The sequence below is a fragment of the Salmo salar genome, chromosome 13 (assembly GCF_965601325.2).
Source record: "Salmo salar chromosome 13, fSalSal1, whole genome shotgun sequence".
Lineage (NCBI taxonomy): Eukaryota > Metazoa > Chordata > Actinopteri > Salmoniformes > Salmonidae > Salmo > Salmo salar.
The window spans coordinates 69,657,560-69,677,373 of NC_138303.1; the positions used below are offsets into that span (position 1 = coordinate 69,657,560).

General features: G+C 43.8%; 1 long non-coding RNA gene across 1 annotated transcript in view; it reads left to right on the forward strand.

The window, feature by feature from the left end:
- The first annotated feature begins 9,411 nt into the window (after positions 1 to 9,411).
- LOC145860058 (uncharacterized) overlaps positions 9,412 to 19,814 on the forward strand; it is a 66,898-nt gene continuing 56,495 nt past the window's right edge. The window contains exon 1 of the long non-coding RNA XR_014380141.1: positions 9,412 to 9,664. This is a non-coding gene — a long non-coding RNA (uncharacterized LOC145860058). The remainder of the gene's footprint in view (positions 9,665 to 19,814) is intronic.

Consider the following 19,814-nt stretch of genomic DNA (forward strand, 5'->3'; position numbering starts at 1 on the left):
TCCATGGACTCTATGATTTCGATGTGCACTGCCCGAGTGCTCATGCAGGTGATAAGCACTGCCTAGCATTTGCTTTGAGCTTAACCTCCTCTGGTACGGCGAGCAGTGACTATCCAAGGGCCAAAGACATCCAAGCCCACATATGTGAAGAGTGGGGATGTCCTGAGGCATTCGGGTGGAAAGTCTGCCATTTTCTGTTCTTTCTGTTTCCCATGGAGCTTTTGGCATGTGATGCACTTGTGTAGGACAGAGCTGATGAGCGTCTTACCCCCGACAATCCACAGGCCTGCTGCTCTGACGGTTCCTTCTGTAAAGAGACAGCCTTGGTGTTTCACCTGCTCATGGTAGTGCCGTATTAGCAGTGTGGAGATGTAGCTGTGTCTTGGTAGGATAAGTGGATTCTTCTTGACACTGTCCAGCCATGCATGTTTTAGATGGCCTCCTATTTTGATGAGACCATCATCTGACAGCTTTGTGTACTGCTCTTAGAAATGCTTATTTTCTCTTTGTGTCCAGTGAACACTTCATGGTAGGATTCTCTTTGAACTGACCTAAGGATTACATTATAGGCTTGAGACAGCTCTGCTGGGGTGCGGAGATTGTTGCACTGACGCCAACCTCTGCATTTGTTCGGCTGGCCTGTCGGGTTTGGCTTGAGAGAGCGAGCAACATGGATGAGGAATGCAACAGCTCTCAGTATGGATTTCCAGGTGGAGAAGTGTGTGAAGCACTCTGAGGTAAGTGGTTTGTCTTTGACTTGAGTGATGTAGCTTTTCACCTGGGGGTGGATTTCCACATCCAAGTCTGGACTGACCAGCTCAAAGGGAACTTGCATCTCTGGGTGAGCTTGGTTAGGTTTGTACCGGAACGCTGGTCTTGTGAACCATGATGTACTGGTGAGCTTGGATGGAGGAACCGACCTTGAGGCGTGGTCGACGGGATTGTGTTCTGTGGGCACGTAGTGCGCAGCAGTATGGTCTCTCCCTCAACAACATGCGGCTCACAGGCCCAGACCTAAACAGTCTTCTGGGAGTTCTCATCCGCTTCAGGAAAGAACATGTAGCAATAATGGCAGATATCCAACAAATGTTTATTAACTTGTTGGGGATAGGGGGCAGTATTTTCACGGCCGGATAAAAAACGTACCGATTTAAACTGGTTAATACTCTTACCCAGAAACGAGAATATGCATATAATTAGTAGATTTGGATAGAAAACACTCTGAAGTTTCTAAAACTGTTTGAATGGTGTCTGTGAGTATAACAGAACTCATATGGCAGTCAAAACCCTGAGACAAATCCTAACAGGAAGTGGAAATCTGATTTGTGGAATCACTTTCAACACTTTCAACACTTTGCCTCACACCGTGAGTTAGGATTCATTTAGCACTTCCTAAGGCTTCCATATGATGTCAACAGTCTTTACAAAGTGGTTTGAGTCTTCTCCGGTAAAAACTGACCGAACGAGAGGCCTGGAAAGTTTGTCATAGAGGGAGGGCCATTACTACTATGATGCGCGTGCCCGTGGGTACTCTTTCGTTCCGAAATGTTTAGTAAGACAATGCAATCGTTCGCCTTGAATATTATTGAAGTTCTGATTGAAAAAGGCCCTAAAGATTTGTTATACAGCGTTTGACATGTTTGAACGAACAAAATACATTTTTTTTTTCACATTCGTGAGGACAAGTCCCGCGCGCTTCGTACATTATGAGTAGCCTTTGGAACGTGCTAACAAGAAGGAGCTATTGGGACATAAATTATTAACTTTTTTGAACATAACTACATTTGTTGTGGACCTGGGATTTCTGGAAGTGCCTTCTGATGAAGATAATCAAAGGTAAGTGAATATTTACAATAGTATATTTGATTTTAGATGACTCCAAGATGGCGCTAACCTGTATCGCCTAGCCTATTTTTCTGAGCATAGCACCTCGTTTATTGCAAAGTGTGATTTCCCAGTAAAGTTATTTTTAAATCTGGCAATGCGGTTGCATTCATGAGATGTTAATCTATAATTCTATGAATGACAATATTATATTTTACCAATGTTTTCGAATAGTAATTTTGTAAATTGTAGCGCTGATTCACCGGAAGCATTTGAGGGAAAATATTTTCTGAACATCACGCGCCGATGTAAAATGCTGTTTTTATATATAAATATGAACTTTATCGAACAAAAAATGCATGTATTGTGTAACATGATGTCCTAGGAGTGTCATCTGATGAAGATTGTCAAAGGTTAGTGCTGCATTTAGCTGTGTTTTGGGTATTTGTGATACGTGCTAGTTGCTTTGAAAATGGCAGTGTGATTATTTTTGGCAGGGTACTCTCCTAACATAATATAATGTTTTGCTTTTGCTGTAAAGCATTTTTGAAATCGGACAACATGGTTCGATTCAGGAGAGGTGTATCTATAAAATGGTGTAAAATAGTCATATGTTTGAGAAATTGAAGTTATAGCATTTATGAGGTATTTGTATTTCGTGCGACGCGATTCCACTGGCTGTTGACTAGGGTGGGACGCAAATGTCCCATGGTTCCCAGACAGGTTCAAATAATAGTCCAAAAGAAAAGAATAGATCTCCCTCAAGAGACCCTCTCCTGGATACCGTCTTCTGGGCTCCGGGTCTTGCTGTATCCTGTAGGGATCAAAAACTGAACTCACTCCTGTTACCTCTGCAACCATCCCCAACTATCTGGACATGGTTCGTCAGGACTTCAAACAGCCAAAGCTAAGTAACATTAACATGGTGCCTTCTAATTGCAGTCGTTGTACTTATAATATACAGGAGAACGATCGCCTTACGGCAAGGATAGCTGTGCTGCAAGCCCAGCTTCAGACGCAATCGTTAGGCAAGGGTAATTTCAGTGTAGGAAAGGATGAAACAGCATCTGTGCCACGAGTAAGTACAGATAGTAACGTTAGTATAAACCCCCTCGCACGGTCCCCGCAGCCGGACAACTTTCTCATGGCTTCTGGAGGGAAACGCTGTAGGAATGCTCAACCAGTGTCGCTTATTCAGCCGACAGAAACTTTCAACCGGTTCTCCCCATTAAGCGAGTCGGAGGCCGAGACTTCTCTGGTCTCTGCTCCTCCCGTTATGGGGTCTGAGACGCCGACGGCTCCCACCATTAGCTCTGACAAATTGAAAACCCTAGTCATTGGCGACTCCATTACCCGCAGTATTAGACTTAAAACTAATCATCCAGCGATCATACACTGTTTACCAGGGGGCAGGGCTACCGACGTTAAGGCTAATCTAAAGACGGTGCTGGCTAAAGCTAAAACTGGCGAGTGTAGAGAGTATAGAGATATTGTTATCCACGTCGGCACCAACGATGTTAGGATGAAACAGTCAGAGGTCACCAAGCGCAACATAGCTTCAGCGTGTAAATCAGCTAGAAAGATGTGTCGGCATCGATTAATTGTCTCTGGCCCCCTCCCAGTTAGGGGGAGGGATGAGCTCTACAGCAGAGTCTCACAACTCAATCGCTGGTTGAAAACTGTGTTCTGCCCCTCCCAAAAGATAGAATTTGTAGATAATTGGCCCTCTTTCTGGGACTCACCCACAAACAGGACCAAGCCTGGCCTGTTGAGGAGTGACGGACTCCATCCTAGCTGGAGGGGTGCTCTCATCTTATCTACGAACATAGACAGGGCTCTAACTCCTCTAGCTCCACAATGAAATAGGGTGCAGGCCAGGCAGCAGGCTGTTAGCCAGCCTTCCAGCTTAGTGGAGTCTGCCACTAGCACAGTCAGCGTAGTCAGCTCAGCTTTCCCCATTGAGACCGTGTCTGTGCCTCGATCTAGGTTGGGCAAAATTAAAAATGGCGGTGTTCGCTTTAGCAATCTCACTAGTATAAAGATCTCCTCCATTCCTGCCATTATTGAAAGAGATTGTGATACCTCACATCTCAAAATTGGGTTACTTAATGTTAGATCCCTCACTTCTAAGGAAGTTATAGTCAATGAACTAATCACTGATCATAATCTTGATGTGATTGGCCTGACTGAAACATGGCTTAAGCCTGATGAATTTACTGTGTTAAATGAGGCCTCACCCCCTGGTTACACTAGTGACCATACCCCCCGTGCATCCGGCAAAGGCGGAGGTGTTGCTAACATTTACGATAGCAAATTTCAATTTACAAAAAAAAAAACAATGCCGTTTTTGTCTTTTGAGCTTCTCGTCATGAAATCTATGCAGCCTACTCACTCACTTTTTATAGCTACTGTTTACAGGCCTCCTGGGCCATATGCAGTGTTCCTCACTGAGTTCCCTGAATTCCTATCGGATCTTGTAGTCATAGCAGATAATATTCTAATTTTTGGTGACTTTAACATTCACATGGAAAAGTCCACAGACCCACTCCAAAACGCTTTTGGAGCCATCATCGACTCAGTGGGTTTTGTCCAACATGTCTCTGGACCTACTCACTGCCACAGTCATACTCTGGACCTAGTTTTGTCCCATGGAATAAATGTTGTGGATCTTAATGTTTTTCCTCATAATCCTGGACTATCGGGCCACCATTTTATTACGTTTGCAATCGCAACAAATAATCTGCTCAGACCCCAACCAAGGAGCATTAAAAGTCGTGCTATAAATTCTCAGACAACCCAAAGATTCCTTGATGCCCTTCCAGACTGCCTCTGCCTACCCAAGGACGTCAGAGGACAAAAATCAGTTAACCACCTAACCGAGGAACTCAATTTAACCTTGCGCAATACCCTAGATGCAGTTGCACCCCTAAAAACAAAAAACATCTGTCATAAGAAACTAGCTCCCTGGTATACAGAAAATACACGAGCTCTGAAGCAAGCTTCCAGAAAATTGGAACGGAAATGGCGCCACACCAAACTGGAAGTCTTCCGACTAGCTTGGAAAGACAGTACCGTGCAGTATCGAAGAGCCCTCACTGCTGCTCGATCATCCTATTTTTCCAACTTAATTGAGGAAAATAAGAACAATCCGAAATTTCTTTTTGATACTGTCGCAAAGCTAACTAAAAAGCAGCCTTCGCAAATGGAGGATGGCTTTCACTTCAGCAGTAATAAATGTATGAACTTCTTTGAGGAAAAGATCATGATCATTAGAAAGCAAATTACAGACTCCTCTTTAAATCTGGGTATTCCTCCAAAGCTCCATTGTCCTGAGTCTACACAACTCTGCCAGGACCTAGGATCAAGGGAGATACTAAAGTGTTTTAGTACTATATCTCTTGACACAATGAGGAAAATAATCATGGCCTCCAAACCCTCAAGCTGCATACTGGACCCTATTCCAACTAAACTACTGAAAGAGCTGCTTCCTGTGCTTGGCCCTCCTATGTTGAACATAATAAACGGCTCTCTATCCACCGGATGTGTACCAAGCTCACTAAAAGTGGCAGTAATAAAGCCTCTCTTGAAAAAGCCGAATCTTGATCCAGAAATTATAAAAAACTATCGGCCTATATCGAATCTTCCATTCCTCTCAAAAATTTTAGAAAAAGCTGTTGCACAGCAACTCACTGCCTTCCTGAAGACAAACAATGTATACGAAACGCTTCAGTCTGGTTTTAGACCCCATCATAGCACTGAGACTGCACTTGTGAAGGTGGTAAATGACCTTTTAATGACGTCAGACCGAGGCTCTGCATCTGTCCTCGTGCTCCTAGATCTTAGTGCCGCTTTTGATACCATCGATCACCACATTCTTTTGGAGAGATTGGAAACCCAAATTGGTCTGTGAAGTAAATAAAACTGTGAAGGACCTCGGCGTTACTCTGGACCCTGATCTCTCTTTTGAAGAACATATCAAGACTGTTTCAAGGACAGCTTTTTTCCATCTATGTAACATTGCAAAAATCAGAAACTTTCTGTCCAAAAATGACGCAGAAAAATTAATCCATGCTTTTGTTACTTCTAGGCTGGACTACTGCAATGCTCTACTTTCGGGCTACCCGGATAAAGCACTAAATAAACTTCAGTTAGTGCTAAATACGGCTGCTAGAATCCTGACTAGAACCAAAAAATGTGATCATATTACTCCAGTGCTAGCCTCCCTACACTGGCTTCCTGTTAAGGCAAGGGCTGATTTCAAGGTTTTACTGCTAACCTACAAAGCATTACATGGGCTTGCTCCTACCTATCTTTCCGATTTGGTTCTGCCGTACATACCTACGCATACGCTACGGTCACAAGACGCAGGCCTCCTAATTGTCCCTAGAATTTCTAAGCAAACGGCTGGAGGTAGGGCTTTCTCCTATAGAGCTCCATTTTTATGGAATGGTCTGCCTACCAATGTGAGAGACGCAGACTCAGTCTCAACCTTTAAGTCTTTACTGAAGACTTATCTCTTCAGTAGGTCCTATGATTAAGTATAGTCTGGCCCAGGAGTGTGAAGGTGAACGGAAAGGCTGGAGCAACGAACCGCCCTTGCTGTCTCTGCCTTGCCGGTTCCCCTCTTTCCACTGGGATTCTCTGCCTCTAACCCTTTTACAGGGGCTGAGTCACTGGCTTACTGGTGTTCTTCCATGCCGTCCATGGGAGGGGTGCGTCACTTGAGTGGTTTGAGTCACTGACGTGGTCTTCCTGTCTGGGTTGGCGCCCCCCCTTGGGTTGTGCCATGGCGGAGATCGCTGTGGGCTATACTCGGCCTTGTCTTAGGACGGTAAGTTGGTGGTTGGAGACATCCCTCTAGTGGTGTGGGGGCTGTGCTTTGGCAAAGTGGGTGGGGTTATATCCTGCCTGTTTGGCCCTGTCCGGGGGTATCATCGGATGGGGCCACAGTGTCTTCTGATCCCTCCTGTCTCAGCCTCCAGTATTTATGCTGCAGTAGTTTATGTGTCGGGGGGCTAGGGTCAGTCTGTTACATCTGGAGTATTTCTCTTGTCTTATCCGGTGTCCTGTGTGAATTTAAATATGCTCTCTCTAATTCTCTCTTCTCTCTTTCTGTCTTTCTCTCGGAGGACCTGAGCCCTAGGACCATGCCTCAGGACTACTTGGTATGATGACTCCTTGCTGTCCCCAGTCCACCTGGCCGTGCTGCTGCTCCAGTTTCAACTGTTCTGCCTGCGGCTATGGAACCCTGACCTGTTCACCGGACGTGCTTGTTGCACCCTTGACAACTACTATGATTATTATTATTTGACCATGCTGGTCATTTATGAACATTTTAACATTTTAACATCTTGACCATGTTCTGTTATAATATCCACCCTGCACAGCCAGAAGAGGACTGGCCACCCCTCATAGCCTGGTTCCTCTCTAGGTTTCTTCCTAGGTTTTTGGCCTTTCTAGGGAGTTTTTCCTAGGGAGTTTTTCCTAGCCACCGTGCTTCTTTCACATGCTTTGCTTGCTGTTTGGGGTTTTAGGCTGGGTTTCTGTACAGCACTTTGAGATATCAGCTGATGTACGAAGGGCTATATAAAAATAAATTTGATTTGATTTGATCGTCATGCAGATTGCTTAAAAAATTCTGAGTTCATTCTCATTTTAGCGTACATGGCTGATATCTTCGCAGCTCTCAATCATCTCAATCAACAGATGCAGGGCGGTGGAGTCAACATCATCGAAGCGGAAGAAAACCTGAAGGCTTTTCAAAAAAAGCTACCGTTATGGAAACGACGAACAGAGAACGATAACTTCGCAAACTTTCCCCTGCTGGACGACTGTGTAAGTAAGATCGAAGATGTATCTGGAACGGAGACATTTCTGTACCCGCGGAACTGAAGCAAGCAATTGCCACGCACTTAGATGAGCTTGCAAAGTCTCTCGACGGATACTTCCCTACAAGAGAGTCATATCCAGCATGGGTGAGACAGCCGTTCACGTTTAGTGTTGAGACAACAGATGTCAATGATGAATACCTCGATGAAATCATTGAAATTCAGCAGAGCCAGGTTCAACAGCAACTCTTCAGAACAACAACGCTCTCAACGTTTTGGTGTCAACAAATGGTAACGTACCCTGTTATTGCTAAGAAAGCTCTGGATATTTTCATACCGTTTGTTACAACATATCTTTGCAAGCAATCCTTTTCTTGGATGCTGGACATAAAAACGAAGAAAAGGAACAGACTTTGTTGCGAAAATGACATGAGAGTGGCATTTGCCAAGGTGAAGCCGCGCATTTCTGAACTGGTCTCTGAAAGGCAACAGCAGAAGTCACACTGATTTGCAGTAAATATTCATTATTATGTTTTTGTTTTTGTGTGAAAATCATGTTTTTTTTTAATGGTTTTGTTCTTTGAACACTGATGTTGATGCACGGTTCATTTTGTGCACCAGTAAAATATATACCTATGTTTTGAATTTTATTTTTCCAATTAAGAAGGGTTCGGTGAATGCGCATATGAAACTGGTGGGGGTCAGTACCTCCAACAAGGTTAAGAACCACTGTTCTAGTTACTGGGCAGGAGTAGTAACCAGATTAAATCGGGTACGTTTTTTATCCGGCCGTGTCAATACTGCCCCCTAGCCCTAACAGGTTAATGTTAGCTAGGCTATAACTAGCAATGCAAATGGCTCTGCGATATGAATAATAAGATCATACACGTAACGCTAGACTGTCTTACCTGTATACATCATTCATGGATGGACGCGTCTCCCTGTCACGAATGCCATGGTTGTCCTTAGTTTGAAGATGTAATCCAGAGACAGGTGTTTTCTCCATCTCCTTAGCTATCATAATCGAATTCCACTGATTTCAAAACTCAGTCCTTCAGAATGTGGAGAGCATACAAGCTAGAACCGCCACTGGGGAAATCAATGATAAAAAAATATATATTTTGGAGTTATTTTCATGAAATAAACACACACTGTGATTTATTAGCATATAGTGATGTTTTAAAAATTAAATGAAAAAGACTGAATGGGGGCTTTAACTAGTTCATGTCTGATTCATGTCAATCAAAATATGATTACTTTCTTTACTTTACATGCATTTGGCAATCCTCTGTCATCCTGATCATAAACTCCCCCCTGGCCAGAAAGCAGAGATGGAAACTATCATGACATAGTAACCAGGCTAACAGAGTAATATGAAAATTTGTAAGCGGACTTACATGGACTTCAGTATAATAAAGGTTCTGAAAAGTCAATTTTTTTGTTCAATGAATGCATTTAATTTATAGCGGAATTACAACAGCGTTGAACCCTTTCAGTCATCTTAGGGACAGTGAGGAGACAAGATAAGTCAGAGAAATCTACACTAGTGTCATGGTCTTGATGTGCAGTTTCAATGGGCATGCCGACCCCGAGTGTCAACCCAAATTAGTAACACTGTCACACTTCAATATTTTGGTTTGAAACTTGGATTGCAAATCACTCACTTATTGGGCAAAGTTCCTTCCACAGTACGAACACAGTGCAAATTCACAGGTTATTCATAAAACTTAGGGACACATAATATATGCTAAAAAAAAGGTGTTTTAATAGCTTATTAATCTATACAATATATAACTTCCCCTTTAAACAATACCATTTACTTCTGCTCCATATCTTCCCAGAGTTGCTTCATCTTCTACTTGGTGGACTACAAGCCCCTCAGGTTTAAATGGTGGTACGTGTAGCCAGACTGGGCCTTTGCACTGGGCTGGGCCATGGCCCTCTCCTCCAACCTCCTGGTGCCACTGTGATCGATTGGCAGGATCTATGTTGGCACAGGCCGCCTCAGGCAGGTTAGTAACCAGTCAAATACACACCAAGTCAAATGTATAGATGAAAATGATGAGAATTTTACTCTTAAAAGTGTTCCTTCTGCCAGTGACGTTTAAAGATTTTTTGTAAATGATGGTGCCAGTGTGAAACAAAGTTGAACATTAAAAAGGGTCCACTTAATTTATCTTAAAATGGCAGTACAGTCAAAAAACAGATGTTCCTGTGTTTTACATAGTACTATTTCAACCTCATAGAGTGGAAATACTATGAAATTGTGAAAATTATGATAATGCCCTTTTAGAGTAAGAGATGTTGTTTTAAAAACGCTTGGAATTTAATCTTGTTTTGGGCATGTCATGTTTTGGCCAGCCACGTAACTTCACCTGCAATCTGATTATAATAGACCAATGACAGTTCATATTTTATTTGCATAGGTATCCTCTTAGAACAAGATAGAGGCCTCTCAAAGAACACGTCCTGCCCTAGCCTACTAATATTACCATAGATACTTAATTAATGACAGATCTTTGGATTACTCATATTTTTCATCATGGACAACATGAAAAGTAAAGCTACAGTTTTCAACAATGTGTTGCACTGAATTCAGCTAGTGCCATCAATGCAACTCAGTCAAGAATGTCAGAAAAAATGTGAGAATAATGTGTTTCACTTTCAGTCTTCTGCCATGAATCATTCATCCATAAACAGGTAAGAGACTGTTAGTTAAATTGGCTAGCTAGCTACGTGTGCATACATTTTTAGTTCAACTGTATCAAGTCGTTTGATTTGCTAGCTATATTGTTAGCTAGATAGCCAGCTGCATATTGGTAGCTAGCTAGCTATGTAACTACTAGCTCTTGAGAAGGGGGCTTACAGCCGGCCCCCCTTTTGGGTTCTCAACTGAAGGTATGGACCACAGCTGGCTCCATGTGAACTACAATCACGACGCTCTGTTTTAACGTGTAGAAAATCCTTGCTTGAGAATACCATTTTGTAAACCTTTGGAACTTAACTTTCATATCAGCGCGAAATGATCTTCCAAATCCAAAAGATACACGTACTGTATCTAGTTTAGCAAAGTTGCTTCTGGCTGTAACACTGCCTCCTGCCAAATTATGACACATCCTCTCACCTTGCGCTTGCATATCCATTGGACTTTTTCCATTAAACATTTTTGATCGTAAACAGTTGTTACTCAAAACACAGCCAGGTGCAACTTTGCTAAACTGCGTACAGTAAGTGTATCTTTTGTATTTGTGTTTAGACAGAGCATTTGGGCAGCTTCAGGGCATTTCCCTCACAAGGTTAAAGGGGATGTCCAATGGCCCATTGTAATGCAATGGAATTGGAGTCAAGAATAAGGGCTAGGTAATGACTAACTAGCTGCATGTACTAGCTAGCTGGGTTAATGTTGATTGCTCATGCGTTAGCTGCCTAAGATGATCATCTTTGTCATTATTGTCAGTTTGTCATGTTCACTGCCTAAAATATTCACTGTGATTCAAATGCTAATCGATTAGCATGCTAATCGAAGTCCATGTTGAGTCAGTGATACAAACTGTCTCTCCGTGTATTCACAGTTACCTGATGAAATTGCTGAACAATATGATGTTTTTGGCATCTGATGCACAGTCAAATGTCATGAAAAATCAACACTGCAAAAGTCTCCCTGAAGTCTTTAGAAACATATTCCATTCTTATTTACAAAATTACGCTATACATTATTTACGATTCACTTATATTGGTCACAAAATGATCTGAAACACAACCACAACAAACAGTAAATGCATCCAACAAGTTTGTAGAGTCACAAGATTGATGTAATTACTGCGTCATCACAAATAATTCCATTGAATTTTTGAAAAGTACCATCAGTCACAAAAACACTGGCAGACTGAGCATTTCAATGGCAAAAGGAGGCTCAGGGAAATCAATGATAAAAATATATATATTTGAGTTATTTTCATGAAATAAACACACACAGTGATTTATTAGCCATATAGTGATGATTTAAAAATGTAATTAAAAATACTGAATGGGGGCTTTAACTAGTTCATGTCTGATTCATGTCAATCTAAATATGATTACTTTCTTTACTTTACCTGCGTTTGGCAATCCTCTATCATCCTGATGAACTCCACCCTGCAAACACCAGGAAGCCGAGATTAAACATTAATGACATAGTAACCAGGCTAACAGAGTAATATGCAAATGTTTAAGCGGACTTCAGTATAATAAAGGTTCTGAAAAGTCTATTTTTTTGTTCAATGAATGCATTAAATTTATAACGCAATTTCAACAGCGTTGAATCCTTTCAGTCATCTTCAGGACAGTGGGGTGACAAGGTAAATCAGAGAAATCTACACTAGTTGTTTGGTCTTGAATAGGCGAATGATACATCATGATCATGAACATGATGTGCAGTTTCAATGGGCATGCCGACCCCGAGTCTCAAGCCAAATTAGTAACACTGTCACGCTTCAAAATTTTGGTTTAAAACTTAAATTGCAACTCACTAACTTATTGGGCAAAGTTCCTTCCACAATACAAACACAGTGCACATTTACAGGTTGTTCATGAAACTTAGGGACACATAATATATGTAAAAAAATAAGGTGTTTTAATAGCTTATTAATCTATACAATATATAACTTCCCCTTTATCAATACTGTTTACTTCTGCTCCATATCTTCCCAGAGTTGCTTTATCTTCTACTTGGTGGACTACAAGCCCTTCAGGTTTAATCTGTGGTACGTGTAGCCAGACTGGGCCTTTGCACTGGTCTGGGCCATGGCCCTCTCCTCCATCACCCCGTAGCACTCACTTCCGTCATCATCAAGTGCTTTGAGAGTGCTTTGAGAGACTAGTCAAGGATCATTTCACCTCCACCCTACCTGACACCCTAGACCCACTCCAATTTGCTTACCGCCCCAATAGGTCCACAGACGACGCAATCGCAATCACACTGCACACTGCCCTAACCCATCTGGTCAAGAGGAATACCCATGTAAGAATGCTGTTCATCGATTACAGCTCATCATTTAAAACCATAGTATCCTTCAAACTCGTCATTAAGCTCGAGACCCTGGGTCTCGCCCCAGCCCTGTGAAACTGGGTCCTGGACTTTCTGACGGGCCGCCCCCAGGTGGTGAGGGTGGGGAAAAATCTCCACCCCGCTGATCCTCAACACTGGGACCCCACAAGGGTGCGTTCTCAGCCCTCTCCTGTACTCCCTGTTCACCCATGACTGTGTGGCCATGCACGCCTCCAACTCAACCATCAAGTTTGCAGACGACACTGCAGTGGTAGGCTTGATTACCAACAACAACGAGACAGCCTACAGGGAGGAGGTGAGGGCCCTCGGAGTGTGGTGTCAGGAAAATAACCTCACACTCAACGTCAACAAAACAAAGGAGATGATCGTGGACTTCAGGAAACAGCAGAGGGAGCACCCCCCCTATCCACATCGACGGGACAGTAGTGGAGAAGGTGGAATGGTCCACCCACACAGACAGCGTGGTGAAGAAGGCGCAACAGCGCTTCTTCAACCTCAGGAGGCTGAAGAAATTTGGATTGTCACCAAAAACACTCACAAACTTTTACAGAAGCACAATTGAGAGCATCCTATCGGGCTGTATCACCACTTGGTACGGCAACTGCTCCGCCCATAACCGTAAGGCTCTCCAGAGGGTAGTGAGGTCTGCACAACGCATCACCGGGGGAAACTACCTGCCCTCCAGGACACCTACACCACCTGATGTCAAAGGAAGGCCAAAAAGATCATCAAGGACAACAACCACCCGAGCCACTGCCTGTTCACCCCGCTATCATCCAGAAGGCGAGGTCAGTACAGGTGCATCAAAGCTGGGACCGAGAGACTGAAAAACAGCTTCTATCTCAAGACCATTGAGTGGCTGCTGCCAACATACTGACTCAAATCTCTAGCCACTTGAATAATTAGAAATTGGATGTAATAAGCGTATCACTAGTGACATTAAACAATGCCACTTTATATAATGTTTACATACCCTACATTACTCATCTCATATGTATATACTGTACTCTATACCATCTACTGCATCTTGCCTATGCCATTCGGCCATCGGTCATCCATATATACTGCTCAAAAAAATAAAGGGAACACTTAAACAACACATCCTAGATCTGAATGAAAGAAATAATCTTATTAAATACTTTTTTCTTTACATAGTTGAATGTGCTGACAACAAAATCACACAAAAATAATCAATGGAAATCCAATTTATCAACCCATGGAGGTCTGGATTTGGAGTCACACTCAAAATTAAAGTGGAAAACCACACTACAGGCTGATCCAACTTTGATGTAATGTCCTTAAAACAAGTCAAAATGAGGCTCAGTAGTGTGTGTGGCCTCCACGTGCCTGTATGACCTCCCTACAACGCCTGGGCATGCTCCTGATGAGGTGGCGGATGGTCTCCTGAGGGATCTCCTCCCAGACCTGGACTAAAGCATCCGCCAACTCCTGGACAGTCTGTGGTGCAACGTGGTGTTGGTGGATGGAGCGAGACATGATGTCCCAGATGTGCTCAATTGGATTCAGGTCTGGGGAACGGGCGGGCCAGTCCATAGCATCAATGCCTTCCTCTTGCAGGAACTGCTGACACACTCCAGCCACATGAGGTCTAGCATTGTCTTGCATTAGGAGGAACCCAGGGCCAACTGCACCAGCATATGGTCTCACAAGGGGTCTGAGGATCTCATCTCGGTACCTAATGGCAGTCAGGCTACCTCTGGCGAGCACATGGAGGGCTGTGCGGCCCCCCAAAGAAATGCCACCCTACACCATGACTGACCCACCGCCAAACCGGTCATGCTGGAGGATGTTGCAGGCAGCAGAACGTTCTCCACGGCGTCTCCAGACTCTGTCACGTCTGTCACGTGCTCAGTGTGAACCTGCTTTCATCTGTGAAGAGCACAGGGCGCCAGTGGCGAATTTGCCAATCTTGGTGTTCTCTGGCAAATGCCAAACGTCCTGCACGGTGTTGGGCTGTAAGCACAACCCCCACCTGTGGACGTCGGGCCCTCATACCACCCTCATGGAGTCTGTTTCTGACCATTTGAGCAGACACATGCACATTTGTGGCCTGCTGGAGGTCATTTTGCAGGGCTCTGGCAGGGCTCCTCCTTGCACAAAGGCGGAGGTAGCGGTCCTGCTGCTGGGTTGTTGCCCTCCTACGGCCTCCTCCACGTCTCCTGATGTACTGGCCTGTCTCCTGGTAGCGCCTCCATGCTCTGGACACTACGCTGACAGACACAGCAAACCTTCTTGCCACAGCTCGCATTGATGTGCCATCCTGGATGAGCTGCACTACCTGAGCCACTTGTGTGGGTTGTAGACTCCGTCTCATGCTACCACTAGAGTGAAAGCACCGACAGTATTCAAAAGTGACCAAAACATCAGCCAGGAAGCATAGGAACTGAGAATTGGTCTGTGGTTACCACCTGCAGAACCACTCCTTTATTGGGGGTGTCTTGCAAATTGCCTATAATTTCCACCTGTTGTCTATTCCATTTGCACAACAGCATGTGACATTTATTGTCAATCAGTGTTGCTTCCTAAGTGGACAGTTTGATTTCACAGAAGTGTGATTGACTTGGAGTTACATTGTGTTGTTTAAGTGTTCCCTTTATTTTTTTGAGCAGTGTATTTATATGTACATATTCTTATTCATTCCTTTACACTTGTGTGTATAAGGTAGTTGTTGTGAAATTGTTAGATTACTTGTTAGATATTACTGCACAGTCGGAACTAGAAGCACAAGCATTTCGCTACACTTGCATTAACATCTGCTAACGATGTGTATGTGACCAATAAGATTTGATTTGATTTGATCCTCCTGGTGCCACTGTGGCGGATTGGCTAGATCTGTTTTGGCACAGGCCGCATCAGGCAGGTTAGTAACCAGTCAAATATACACCAAGTCACATTTATAGAGAATATGGTGAGAATTCTACTCTAACAGTGTTCCTTCTGCCAGTGACATTTAAAGTTTTTTTTGTGTATGTTTTGGCACAGGCCGCCTCAGGCAGGTTAGTAACCAGTCAAATACACACCAAGTCACATTTATAGAGAATATGGTGAGAATTTTACTCCAGCAGTGTTCCAGTGATATTTAAAGGTTTTTTGTATATGACGGTGCCAGCGTGAAACAAAATTTAACATTAAAAAGGGTCCACTTAATTTAATTTAAAATGGCAGTGCAGTCAAAAAACAGATTGTCCTGTGTTTTATATGGAATTGGAGGCAAGAATAAGGGCTAGGTAATCAAATCAAATCACATTTTATTAGTCACATGCACCGAATACTTATGCGTTTACTTACAAGCCTCTAACCAACAATACAGTTTCAAAACAATATGGATAAGAATAAGAGATAAAAGTAACAAGTATTAAAGAGCAGCAGTAAAATAACAATATGACCAGGGTGGCTGGAGTCGCTGGAGTCTTTGATCATTTTTAGGGCCTTCCTCTGACACCGCCTGGTATAGAGGTCCTGGATGGCAAGAAGCTTGGCCTCAGTGATGTACTGGGCCGTTCGCACTACTCTCTGTAGTGCCTTGCGGTCGGAGGCCGAGCAGTTGTCATACCAGGCAGTGATGCAACCAGTCAGGATGCTCTCGATGAGGATCTGAGGACCCAACCTTTTGAGGATCTGAGGACCCATGCCAAATCTTTTCAGTCTCCTGAGGGGAAATAGGTTTTGTCGTGCCCTCTTCACAACTGTCTTGGTGTGCTTGGACCATGTTAGTTTGTTGGTGATGTGGACACCAAGGAACTTGAAGCTCTCAACCTGCTCCACTGCAGCCCTGTCGATGAGAATGGGGGTGTGCTCGGTCCTCTTTTTCCTGTAGTCCACAATCATCTCCTTTGTCTTGATCACTTTGAGGGAGAGGTTGTTGTCCTGGCACCACACGGCCAGGTTTCTGACTGTTGTTGTCGGTGATCAGGCCTACCACTGTTGTGTCATCGGCAAATTTAATGATGGTGTTGGAGTCGTGCCTGGCCGTGCAGTCATGAATGAACAGGGAGTACTGGAGGGGACTGAGAAGGCACCCCTGAGGGGCCCCTGTGTTGAGGATCAGCGTTGCAGATGTCTTGTTACCTACCCTTACCACCTGGGGGCGGCCAATCAAGAAGGTAACGACTAGCTGACCGGCAGCTCCATGTACTATCTAGCTGGATTAATGTTGATTGCTCATGTGTTAGCTAGCTAAGATGATCACCTTTGTCATTATTGTCAGTTTGTCATGTTCACTGCCGAAAATATTCACTGTGATTCAAATTGTAATCGGTTAACATGTTAATCGAAGCCCATGATGAGTCAGTGGTACAAACTGGCTATTAACTAAATCGACTAGCTAGCTTGGATTAACATTACACAATTCGCTTTAGGTCATTGTTTGCATGTTCACCGAGGTGCTAGCTAAAATTAGCTTGCTGGTAATTAGCTGGTGATTTTTAGTGCAGCTGAACCAGTCAACAGGCAATGAATGAATACATGTTTTAACTCTTACCTATTTTTCATTATAATTATCATAATATTTAAGTATATATGTTACATGCTTTCTCAAATGTTAGAGTCAAAGCCTTAGGATTATAAAATGTAACTTTGCAAACAGATTGATAACTTGTAGCTACATAATTCCTTTCCATTCATGATCCCCTTTATTATGTGCTTAAGGGTCATTGCTGAGGAAGGTCTGCAGGATGAGAAGGGCCATGAGATCATGGACTTCTTAGAGGAATATGCTTTTGGTGAAAATGAGGATGAGACACACACACACACACACACACACACACACACACACACACACACACACAGGACAGACAGGTGAACATCGACTGGCAGAGAAGCAGCTGATCTGGTTCCCCCCTAACCCTCCTAGGTTGAAGCTGGTGGAGGTGGCTGTTGTACATACCAAGCTAGTGGTGTAGGTCTTAGAAATGCTCTAGCCTGGTCCCAAATCTGTTTATGCTGTCTTGCTAACTCCTACTGTATGATAGTTGTTCTTTGTTGACTGTTGCTGGGTATTATCGTCTACCATCAGCACCGGCCTGTACCGTCCTTGCCCTAAGCTCTCTCCTGGCCACTTACACTAAGTCTGAATTTGTCCTGCTAGGTAATCTAAACTGGGACATGCTTAAACCATTTAACCAAGTCTTAAAACAATGGGACTCCCTAAATCTCTCTCAGATTATTACCAATTCCACAAGATATTACTCCAAACCTCCAGAAAAGGCTACGCTTGCTGAAAAACTTTAATGTGCAAGCCTTCATGACCTGGCCTCTGTAAATTAATATAGAATCAGCTTGATCCCCTCTGTCGAAGATGCTTGGACCTTCTTTTTTTTGTCTTTTCAGTGGTATTGTTAACAAGCACGCCCCATAAAGAAAATTATCATTAAAAACAGGTTCAGCCCCTGGTTTGATCATGATCTGGCAGAGTTATTCCACCTTAAGAACACCATTTGGTGAAAGCTTGGCACACAAACACTCAGGCTGATTGGCAGTCATCCTAAATGATGTCACCATTGCCCTTGATTCTAAGCAATGTTGTGCTGCTATTTTATCGACTTGGTCAAAGCTTTTGATACGGTAGACCATTCCATTCTTGTCAGTTGGCTAAGGAGTATTTGTATCTCTGAGGGTTTTTTGGCCAGGTTTGCTAACTACCTTTCTCAAAGAGTGCAGTGTGTAAATTCAGAGCATCTGTTGTCTCAGCCACTGCCTGTCACCAAGGGAGTATCCCAAGGCTCGATCCTAGGCCCCACGCTCTTCTCAATTTACATCAACAACATAGCTCAGGCAGTAGGAAGCTCTCTTAGTCATTTATATGCAGATGATACATACTTATACTCAGCTGGCCCCTCACCGGATTTTGTGTTAAACACTCTACAACAAAGCTTTCTTAGTGTCCACCAAGCTTTCTCTGCCCTTAACCTTGTTCTGAAAACCTCCAAAACAAAGGTAATGTGGTTCGGTATGAAGAATACCTGCCATCGATGAGCACAAGGCCATTCTCAAAGAGAAGGGAATATGCTTAAAGTGCTGTACTTCATCCTCTCACCTGGAAAAAGACTGCACCATAGCATTGAAAAGTAAAAAGTGTGAACGTAAATGGCACAGCACAGCAATAAAGGCCCTGCCCCCTGGACCAAACAGCCCCCCGGCTCTATGTCAGAGAACGGCGGGGAGGGGGAAAGAAACCCTACCATTCCACCCACAATCAGCTCCCAATGTACTAAGGTATGTGGTAAGGGTCTTACAGCCTGTTCATGCTCAAAGATTTGCCTAGTGTGAGTATATCCCAAGGTGCACCGTAAAAGCGCTGTCAAGCTGTACGTTATAGTAGACGTCATAGCAACAACTCGTTGGCATAGATCAGACTCCTTCAATCTGTTCAGTATTCAAGGCAACCCATCTCCCTACTCTCTGAGGACCTGAGCTGGAGTCATGGAAATGGCAGGAAGAAATGAGGACAGCTTCCAGATCGAGGGAGTGAATAGAGGGGTAAGCCCTTCCTTCCCTCATCGAGTGCAATGAGATCCTCAATAACAGATGAGAAATACCAACCCCAGAGGTAACACTTCACCACGCCTACCTCAAGTCTGTGGCCACCCCCATTCCAGAGCTCAGTCAAAATGCCCAGATCCTTCTGTTGCTTGGGAGAGACATCGTCAGAGTGCATAAAGTGAGACAACAAACCAAGGAACCACACGATGTCCCTTTGCTCAGAGACTCGACTTAGGCTGGGTCCTAGTAGGCAAAGTATGCCGGGGAAACGCACACAAGCCAATCGTGAACAGCTGCAAAACGAATGTGTTGGAGAACGGACGGCCCTTCTTCCTCACTCCGTGTCAGAACCACATTCATCTGAAAGAAAAGGTGATCTACGGTGGGGAGCAACAGGACAAGAGAAACAGCTGTGTAGCTCCTATCCCCTTCAGAGTATCCAGGCCAACTCTCCCGAACAACCGCACGCAGGCGCTCCACCCATCTCAACTCTCTACACCGTGGCCTGGACAAGAAGCCTGAGATGAAAGAGCAGTTTGTTACCTTCATGGAGAAGATATTCGTAAACAACCATGCAGAGCCCCCACCGAAGAACGGGGAAGACTGTTGGTACC